Here is an 11,043-nt window from a genome sequence, read left to right as displayed (position 1 = left end):
ACGGTTCTGTGTTATATCCTACACCCTCTGGGAACTTCTATCCTGGGATTTTCAGGAGGAGGATGGTTCACTCACTAGATTTCACTTTTAGAGTCTTTAAGTACTTTATAACTAAAATCCTACATTTGCTTAGATTTTATACAGTCTTTCAATTATTCATTTTTAAATTCTCAGATTACTAAGACAAAGAAGCAAGGAAACAGAGATGTTTTTCTTTTGAGAAGTTAAGTATGAAAAGCATGGAAAGTGTTAGTCACTCAGTCATGTCTGACTCTTTGCAACCGCATGGACTGTAGCCCACCAGGCTCCCCTGTCCATGGGATTTTTCAGGCATGAATACTGGGGTGGGTAGTTATTTCTTTCTCCAGAGAATCTTCCCAACCCAGGGATCGAACCTGGGTCTCCTGCTTGCATGTGGATTCTTTAGGTCTGAGCTACCAGAACAGCATGGAAGCATCTCTTAGCTCCTCTACCCTATTAGACTGTGAGCTCTTTAAGGGCAGGGTTTATCTTTCTTTTATCCTGTTGTTACCAGCATTAAGACCAGAACTTGTGAGTACTCTATGAATGCTTGCTGAATAAGTGTATGAGTGAATATAATAATAACAATAATAAAAAATAATAACAATAACAGTATTAGAAGGCTCTAACACATACAGATTGAGACAGTAATTACTCCACTGAAAACTTTAAGCTTGGCTTTTCTTGTCATTGTGGTTATTAATGCTTCTCGACTATTCTCACTAACATTTTATAAAAATTTTCAAACATACTGTAAAGTTGAAACAATTTAACAATAAACAACTATATACTCATCCCCTAAACTTTATAATTTACATTTTTATTATAGTGTCTAGTGCAGCAGCAGTGTCATCCCAGCATGGCATTCTGGATTCCTTTGTCTTAGAGGAGTAGCAGTGGTTGAGCTCCCCCTTAAGTATATAGCTAATGAAGTTTATAGATAATAGTAAAGCAGTCTCTTTAATTAAGGGCTCCCCTGGTGGCTCAGTGGAAAAGAATCTCCCTGCCAATGCAGGAGACAGGGATCAGTCCCTGGATTGAGAAGATCTCCTGGAGAAGGAAATGGCAACCCACTCCAGTACTCTTGTCTAGGAAAAGACAGAGGGGCCTAGAGGGCTATAGTCCATGGGGTCGTAGAAGAGTTGGACATGACTTAGCTACTAAACAACTACAACGATCTTTAATTATGCTTTAAAGAAAAGTTAGATGTATGAAGGAAAACTGAACTGTGTGGGCATATCCAAGGGGAATGCTGTGGCCCATGAAGACGGTTAGGCTTTCATCAATATCACAGGGTTAGTTGAGGCTGACTGGGACATTATGAAAGAATGGCAATCTACTTTTGAAAATTTGCTTTGAAACAAGTCTGTAGGATAACAGAAGTTATATCCAGTTTTGATTATGTGAAGAAACAATTATGAGCAGAGAGTCACAAGCACAATCTCTGTGAAGTTGGAAGAGATTGTTTTAAAATATGCTGCCACACAGATCAAGTTCAAAGATTCTCTTTCCCTGCCCCATGGCCAACAATCTAGACAGGATTTCAAACACCCGGAAAGTGTAATGGGGAAGAATCTCATATAAAATGTGGGCTCCAGCAGAATTCAGAAAGAGGAGTATGGGAAGTAAGGAAAAAAAACAAAACAAAACAAAACCCAGTCATCCAGATAATTTGATAAGAGAACAGAGAAGATCTTGGCAATTTCATTGTAATAGCTGCAATTCTCAGTAACTTAATCCTTGGGGGGATGGTGAGGTGAAGATATTCCCACATGCAAGAGCATATACTGACAAATTTCCTATTAGAGACACTGTCCATCAAAACTGAGGTCTTATTTTCTATCTGGTGATAATATACAGATATCCCCCCTGCCGCCTGAAGCACTGACTTAAAAAAGTAAGTTACAAAATTTGTCCAGTTTAGAGACTATTGTAATTCTGTTGACTCTGTATGTGTCTGCTGCAGGACATCTGTGATATCATGAACCTCCTCTGTCTGTTCTTCAGAGATGGGAAGATGAATACAGAGTTTATGTTGACAAGGACTATAAACTAAGCAGCTCCACACACTCCCCCAGGCTCCCAGAATACAAAGAAAAAAGTAATCACTCCAAATGACCCCCAACTATTTAGAATTTCATACCATCAAGTCAGATGAGCCAAAATTGCTACCACCTGTAAAGATTCAAAGAAATACAAAAATCACTAAGAAGAAGAAGAAGAAGAAAAAAAAAAAAAAAACGTGGCAGATGTGCTTGGAGGGAGGGAGAACCAGCAGAGGAAGAACAAGCTTGGAGCACCCCCTCCAGGGAACTTGTGATCATATCAGACTTCGAAATTCTGCCAGATTCTAAAGTAACGAAATAACATGCTTTATCTATTTTTCTCATGATTTTAAGAAAAGTTTGTTAAAATGTATAGATCCTCTAGGATTATAGAAGTGAAGGGTGGAAGGAATTTGAGTGTGTCTACTCACAGAATCATAGACTTTTAGCTTTGGTAGGGGCCTTGGGAATCATTTAGTAGAGTTTGCTACCCAATATAAAATATCCCTTTATAAATATGAATCTGTTTTCTGTTTGCATGCTTCACAGGACATGTGGTCTGTTAAAATGTTTGAGTTCTCTAACTGTTGACAAGTTTTTCTCTAATACTGAGGAAATCTGCTTCCTTTTAACATTCAACCATGGGTTCTAGTTAGCAAAACAGAAGTAAGTCTACTCACAATTCTTAACAAGTGAGGTCCTCATATGTTTGAAACTGGGTATCATAAATCACCCAAGCCTTCTCTTTTCTTGGTTGAAATATCCACATTTCTTTAAACAGGATTTCCAGATCTCTTGATAATCTGATTAATTTTATCTTCTAAACATACTTTATCAGTGTCTTGCTCAACATGTGGTACTCCAAATCAAACGCAATGCCTTAGGTATGGGCTTATTATCATAGCTAACTGCCTCCAATGAAAATTGACAAGAAAGGTTAGATTACTTGCTCACATTTAATCAAAAAGAAATAGAGACAGAAATAAGAAATGGATCTCTGTATTCTCAGGTCAGAATTCTTTATATCATGTTGAAAATAATCTGTAATATAGGAAAAATATGTTTCTTCAACATGGATAACAGGATTTTTGTGATTACAAAAGGAATGAATGGAAAGCAATGAGTCTTAGGATGAAGAACTTCCTTCTTACAGGCCAGTTTAATTCCCTTATTCGGGTCTCTACTCCTGTCCACGAAGGAAAACAAAAATGTATTCTCTCTGGATACAGGTCTCAAAGGATGTAGTTGCAAAGGATCAAAGCACGAGTGAGCACCTCCTGGTCTTTGTTTAAGAGGTTTGGTGCAATCCAGAAGGGTTTCTTATACCTCCCAACTGAAATCCCAATACTTACTCCCCTGACATTAAAGACAAATTATAAATTTAAGACAATTAAATATCAGCCTGAGTGGTAGCGGATAAAGCTCAACTATACTCACCTTTTAATCAGAATTTTGAATATAAAATATATAGAGCAAAGATGCAGAATGGAGTGATGTATATATTACTTCTGGGCTAGTAGTTAAAATTGAGTTTGAGAGCTTTGGGCAAAATAGCATTCTGTTGCACAATGGTTGGGTTTTGGCTTATGTGCTTTCTTTGTATCTTTCCTACCCCCCATAAGTTCCAAATTCACCCCTGAAAATACATATGGAATTAATTCAATATCTACTTACTGCAAATCAACAAGACAAAAGGCATTGAGAACTGAAATTCACACACATAAAAAAGAATGAGGCCTGCCTTAAAGGAACTCAGCAACTAATGTTAAAAAGACAAATATGCAGATAACAAAGAAGCTATGCTGATACATGGAAAAAATGGATGCATAAAATAAAAACGCACCTATACTCAATCTTTTCCTCTGAAAGCAAGATCCAAAGTTGGGGGATAATTTAAAATTGGGATCAATTTACATTTGACATCAGATTGAAAATTACATGAAAGCCTCAAAACACAAAAGATCCAGAAACTCCTCTTCTATCAGCGTAATAAACATGCCCTGTGAAATTAACTGGCCCCTAGGATGGGGTTTCTGTGGCTCAGATGGTAAAGAATCCTCCTGAAATGCAATGGACCTGGGTTCAGTCCCTGGGTTGGGAAGATCCCCTGGAGAAGGGAATGGCTACCCACTCCAGTATTCTTGCCTGGAATTCTATGGAGAAAGGAGCCCCAGGCTACAGTCCATGGGGTTGCGGAGTAGGGCATGACTGAGGACAGAGAGACTAGGATGAGCCGATTAATTCTGTAGAATTTTGACTCTGAGATACCTGAACTTTCCATGACTGTAGATGAACTCCTGGGACAGGACTACGCTCCATGGTCAAAGGTGACACCCAACTGTCGTTTGTCTGGGAGACGGGCACTGCTATGTTTGAAGTAGATACGAAAAGCACAACTGAGACAGGGCCAGGGTAAGCCACGTTGCGCTTTCCCTCCTGTCACTGGGTAGACTAGTAAGCAAAAAGCTGTTAGGCTGGACATAGGCCATTCTTACCCCCAAAGTGATGGATTTTACAAGACAATAACAAACAGAAACCAAATCTAGGAATGCTGAATTCACCGAGAAATCCAAAAGAGAAATATCAATTGTCAATTGTCTCCCAAAGGGGTTGGAAGGAGAACCGAATAAAGCAATTCTGTAAAATGCAGTCCAAAAGCCCTCATTGTTTACTGCATGGTAAATCATAATGGCAGGAGTGGTCTTATCCTGTTACACTGGAAAATGAGCTAGAAGAAGATAGAGTCACAGCTTTTGCCACTAAATAAAGTAAATAAATACTTAATAAGTACAGCAGAACATCCAGACAATGCACAGTCCTGCCGTTCTCAGCCACTCCTGCAAAGAGAAATTCTTTCTTTCAGGTTCTGCTGCAGGCACCACAGTAAAGCATTCTGACAGACAGTTGGGATATTATGAAGATCCTGAAAGCAGTTTGCTTAGAATACCACAGAGCTGGCTGATGTTTGAATTTTGAGCATAAAACATTTTATTTCCTTTTTCTGAATTAAGGAATGGGCCTATCCCAGAGTGTATCAAAAAGGGGAAACATTCCAATAAAGAGAAGATGACATATATAGTCAACTGAACTACAGTGATCTCTCCTGCCAGTAGAGCTGAAGACTGACATTCTGTCTGTTGAAGGGGAACAATGCTACTGACAGCCCTGAGAGCCAGTCTCTCATTTCTATACTCTACAATGACACTATCCCTACCTTTCTTCTCTTACTGCAAACACACACTGATGGTTTCACTTGGATTTATCTCAACATATAAAAATCTCATGTGCATCAAGACAAGACAACTCAAGAATACATGTATATTCTCAAGAATACATATATATCCAACTCATGGATACTTGTACATGTATGGCTGAGTCCCTTAGCTCTTCACCTGAAACTATCACAACATTACTAATTGGCTATATCCCAATATAAAATAAATAGCTTTAAAAAAAGGCTAGACAACTTAATGAGCCAGTCATTTTACCTGTAGGTATGCTTTTAGGAATAAACTTTCAAGAAACACACATATGTATGCACAAGGAAGCAATGAAGAATGTTCCATGAAATGCAATTTGGAAACAAAATAATAAAACAGAAACAACTGAAATGTTCATCAATAGCAGAATGGAAAATAAAAAGAGGCAGAGGAATCAATGGAGAACTATGTTACAGATAAAAGGAATGAATTGGATCTCACTATAAGGATGAAGAAATTCTGAAAATACTACTAAAATGGAATTCTCTAGGCCAGAATACTGGAGTGGGTAGTCCTTCCCTTCTCCAGGGGATCTTCCCAACCCAGGGATTGAACCCAGGTCTCCCACATTGCAGGCGGATTCTTTACCTATTGAGCCCGAAAAATAATGTAACAGAATGATACATAGCATGATCTACATACATAAACCTAGAAAGCCCACAAAGCAACATTACATATACATTACATTACATAGATACTCATAAATGGCTTTAAAATATTTTTAAAAACTGAAAAGATAAATGGCAAACTCATGGCAGGAATGGGCTGGCCTAGGATGTTATCTACGTTATACTGTTTTGCTTCTTTTATTTATTTTCATTTAACTATTTTTCCTTTCTTTGTTTATTTCTTGACAATGTATGAGTTTTAAAATAAAAAGATGAAACATCAGACAAAAATGTTAATTTTCAAGTCTAGGTAGTAGGAATATAGTATTTGTTCTATTTAAACTTCTTAAGAAAATTAGACCTCAAAGGGGCCAATCACTTGACTGGCATGGAAAAACGTATGTATGGGATGTTAGGAATTCCAAACATACGTAAAGACTTAGCACTGTTTAATGTTTCGTCTGAAACTTAAAGGAGAGAGTTCATGGCTATCTGAGTGAACAATTGCTACTATAGACATGAGCCAGCCATTCAGCAATACTGGTTCTAGGCAAGGACACTGGCAAGAGGAAGCAGAATAGTGTAACAATTAAGAAGCTTTGACATCACACAGATCTGGGCCTAACTCCTGATTCAGCCACTAAGTATGACTTTAGCTATGCTGCTTAACCTCTTTAAGCTTCCATTTCCTCATGTATAAAATGGAAATAATAATTCTTATCTCACATAGAAAGTGAAGAAAGAAAGTGTTAGTCATTCAGTTGTGTATGACTCTGCGACCCCATGGACTGTAACAGCCTGCGATGCTCCTCTGTCCACAGAACTTTCCAGGCAACAATATTGGAGTAGGTTGCCATTCCTTTCTCCAGGGGATCTTCCCCACCCAGGGATTGAACCCAGGTCTCATGCATTGCAGGCAGATTCTTTACCATCTAAGCCACCAGGGAAGCCCATCTCACATAATTTTTGGAAAATTTCCTGAGCTAATGTATAAATATACCACTTTGTCTAGCACATAGGAAATATTCAAAGAATGGTTAGTGAAAATGAAACGGATGAGGAAGCATTTATTGTTACACATGGACTTTTAAAGGTTAACCATTCTTTTATTAATTCTACATACATGATGAATATGAGGAGTTTCCATCATAATAGCGGAAGACTATGAAGAGGTGAGTAGGATGTGAGGTGATGACTGGGGTCAGGAAGCCTTCTAGATGTGCCCCTAACCCCAGTGCCCCTCCCATCATCACTGAGAGTCACTGTTCTATGAATAGTTTAGCAGTATCCCGGTCTGGGAATTTAAGGTTTCTAGGATAACAGAGGTGTAGCTGGTAGCAGCTCCAGATCACTGCTCCCTCTGGGAACCTGGATTCCAGAGATCACAGAAGTGTGATACTTCCTGCTGGCAGCAGCTGGGTCTCCTGGGTGGACGAAATTCTGGGGCACTGGAAGGGGATGGTGGCTCGTACTCTGTCTAAGCAGCCTAGTGTTTAGGGGACCCCACCCTGAATCACAGGAGAGGAATCCCAAATGAAGGCCAACACAGTGTCCTAACATATTTGTCTACCCCAATCTTGTCTCGCTCCTGAAAGGAGATAATAGTTTACATCTCTTTCCTCCAAATATCAATAAAGGTTCAGAAAAAAAGAACAAAAAACTTTGAGCTGTTCAAACATATTAAATCACAAAGTTTGAAGAAACCTCCAGTGGAGTCCATCTGACTACCTATCCTTCCTTTTCCACCTTCCCACCCACATTATCCAGATTACATCACAAGTCATTGTTGAAAACATAATGAAACCACTTTTCTTAGCTGCTTATGTTTCTCAACATTTTCAGTCAATGAATCCAACTTTACCCCAAAAATGTCAGTAGCAGATACCTATTTTCCTTTAAGTTATTAATCTTCAAAAGTCACAGTGATCAGAAAATGAATAAAACTGGCCTTCTTGGTATCAGGCCTCACCTAACTTGGTGGGTCAGCGTAAAGAATGGTGCCACCTGCACTGCAAGAGCCTCAGGTTCTATTCCTGGGTCGGGAAGATCTCCTGGAGAAGGGAATGGCAACCCACTCCAGTACCTGAAAAATCCCATGGACAGAGAAGCCTGGCCAGCTATAGTCCATGGCGTTGTAAAGCAGTTGGACACGACTCAGCAACTAAACCACCACCACCAAAGACACCTTTCCCACACAAATCTGTGGCAGGGCATTTCTAGACTAATCTAAATATTTCTTGCTGCAATTTAAACCTCTGCTCTCTTAATCTTCTTTGTATGTACAGAGTACTTTGGAGGGAAGAAATCAGCAACCCCAGCAACGTGTTTAATAGTTCTCAAGAACAAAATTGCTCAGGCAATACTCTCCGGATTTTCCTCTTAGTCCAAAGACAGTGCCTATCACTTTAGCAGCCAGGTGCTTTGACATGTTTCCTATTAGGTTTAGAAAACGAGCAAACATATGGTGGGAGGGATTAAATGACATGATTGAGGCCAAGAGTAAGGGTTTTAAAACTCTCTTTCATTTGCTGGGATATGTTTTTTCTGCACACTGGCCTGCATACTCTCAAGAGTTTAAATTAAGTAGGCAAAGATCATGTAAGTGCTGACTATTTGGGAGCGACAGTTAAAGTCCCAGCCCTTTGAATATCTTGCCTGTCACTGAGTCTTTGAGTGCATCTGCCTACATTAATCAGTATCTCCTGACGAGGATACCTTCAGATTCATAGGTTGGTTTGTCAAATGAGGCTTTTCATAATAGAGAAGCACAGTCTATTAAAGGAGGAAGTGAAGGAGGGAGGGCGTGAGAGAAGAAAAGAGAAGGAGAGGGAGAGATTGAGGGAGAAAGGGAGGGAGAGAGAAAAAAGAGAAGGAGAGGGGCAGGGGGAAGGAAGGAGAGCTGGCTACTCTATCCTTCCATTTTGGGGAAAGAAAAACCCAGTTATGTTGTTGGTGCCATTATAATGTAAAGTGGTCTGTATTATCTATGAGGGAAAGCTTCATTTTCATCTCAATAAATACTTCTGGGTTTGCACATATACAGTTCAGATTATAGTTCAAGATCAAAACCGCACCTGCAGTTCACAATGACCTATTTTTTGCCCCAGTCCCCCAAAGTTGCTCTGTAGCAAAGCCAAGTCAAAACAATGCTCCACAAAAGACTGCGAGTTCCTGGCAATTTCCCTTCTACTCTACATGCTGCCAAGGTCACCCAGAGGTGACGCTGAACTCTCCATTTGGCCTTTTTTGCTTTTTCCTCCCCATTTCCCCTCCCTCCACTTACGTACATACTGATATGGTTTATGGCCTGTACCTCAATAGCATTATCACCCTGGATTTCCATCAGACCTGGGGTCAGCGGAAGCTGGGAAGGCGACTGGATGTAAGTGTGGGTGTGGCAAGGTCCTGCTGCCTTATCAGGGAGGGAAGAGCGGGAATCCACCTGGTATGCTTCTGGCTGTGAAGTGTGGTGAGGTGAGCCAAGGTGCCAGGGGGTCACTAGGAGTTCACTTTGGACAAGTGCCCAATATTGAAGGACTTAGCTCATCAACTTTTTTAATTTGCAAAGATGTATTTCCTGTTGGGTTTCTTTTCCCTGTCACAGGGGCAAAAGAATCCAGTATGCAGCTTGTTTGGTGTGTACAGGAAACATCCCCCTCCTGAATTAAATCCAATTACGGTAATTCATTCAGAAAATCCATGGGATTGCTGGCACAAGTTAAACTGCCCAGGGTGGAAGAGTCGGGTATTTAGCCCAGGTACCTGTCAAGGATACCTGGGTGCTTTCCTCAGCACTGCACTGACCTGTACCCGAACCTTCCCAACATCGTTTCACAATCTGGATAACCTTCGCTTGCCTTGTTGTATTCTCCTATAAAATGGCAGTTCTTACTCTCTATTCCTGAACTGCTTCAATTACCTGCTTAAAGAGCCCTGGCCAGTAGAACACCTAGGTCTCAGGAACAGAAAAAGAAACAGAATATCAAATTTCAAGTTTGTGCTTCCAGATTTGGGGGTTGAGGGTTGGCTGATGGGGAAGCCCTATGGCTGTCCCTGAAGAGGATATTAGCATTGTTCCTTTATGTTAATTTTGGATAGAACTGGCCATTGCTTGGGTCTTATGTGAATTGTTACAAAGCAGGTGGGAATATTGACTCATTCTGCCCTGTTAAGGTCAACACTAAGGAACAGTATTAATTTTCTGAAGCTCACTTCGCAGTAAAGAGAAGGTAAAAGATAAGACTAAAAACTCTACCCTATTACAGTCAAATTGTCCTCACACCTATCTGATCTACTTTGGAATCTAGCTGTGATCAACAATAGCAATAATCACTTCTTCTCAAACTAGAAAACTTTCTCCAATCAAAGTATTCATGGTCAAGACATATTTCAACAGACTGGATTCCCTGCTGAAAGACAACAGAGGGTATGCACCCAGGCTCCTTAGCAAGTAGTTCATATACTGACATGCTGCTAAGTTGCTTCAGTCGTGTTCGACTCTGTGTGACCCCATAGACGGCAGCCCACCAGGCTCCGCCGTCCCTGCGATTCTCCAGGCAAGAACACTGGAGTGGGTTGCCATTTCCTTCTCCAATGCATGAAAGTGAAAAGTGAAAGTGAAGTTGCTCAGTCGTGTCCAACTCTTCGCGACCCCATGGACTGCAGCCTACCAGGCTCTTCCATCCATGGGATTTTCCAGGCAAGAGTACTGGAGTGGGGTGCCATTGCCTTCTCCGATATACTGACATAAAAGGAAGGATATTTATGGATATAAAATACTTTAAAGCATCTCTCTCATTGGAGAGTACTTGGCTTTTAAACTTTTTCTTTTGAAAAAGTTCATTTGTTCATTCATTTGACAAACATTTATTGAGCAGCTGCTATGTGGCAGGAACTGAGCTAGGATATAAATTTGAGGAAGGTAACAGTTTAACAGTTTCTATCTTAAATAGTGTACAGTTAGAAGAGGAGACATATGGGAAAACAAAAATAGTACAATAAGATATACTGTATTAGAGCATTGTGTATGGTATTAAAGAGGTGCAGAGGGCAGGCCAGCTCCTGCCTGAAAGAGTCAGGGAAAGTTTCCAAGGGGAGGAAACATCTGAG

At 40.2% G+C, this 11,043-nt stretch overlaps 1 protein-coding gene across 4 annotated transcripts in view; it reads right to left on the bottom strand.

Moving 5' to 3' along the window:
- EXOC6B (exocyst complex component 6B) overlaps positions 1 to 11,043 on the bottom strand; it is a 765,919-nt gene that overhangs the window by 128,795 nt on the left and 626,081 nt on the right. The gene's annotated exons all lie outside the window — the stretch shown is intronic.

Source organism: Bos javanicus, chromosome 11 (genome assembly GCF_032452875.1).
Source record: "Bos javanicus breed banteng chromosome 11, ARS-OSU_banteng_1.0, whole genome shotgun sequence".
NCBI classification, from domain to species: domain Eukaryota; kingdom Metazoa; phylum Chordata; class Mammalia; order Artiodactyla; family Bovidae; genus Bos; species Bos javanicus.
This window is presented reverse-complemented; position numbering and strand designations above follow the sequence as displayed.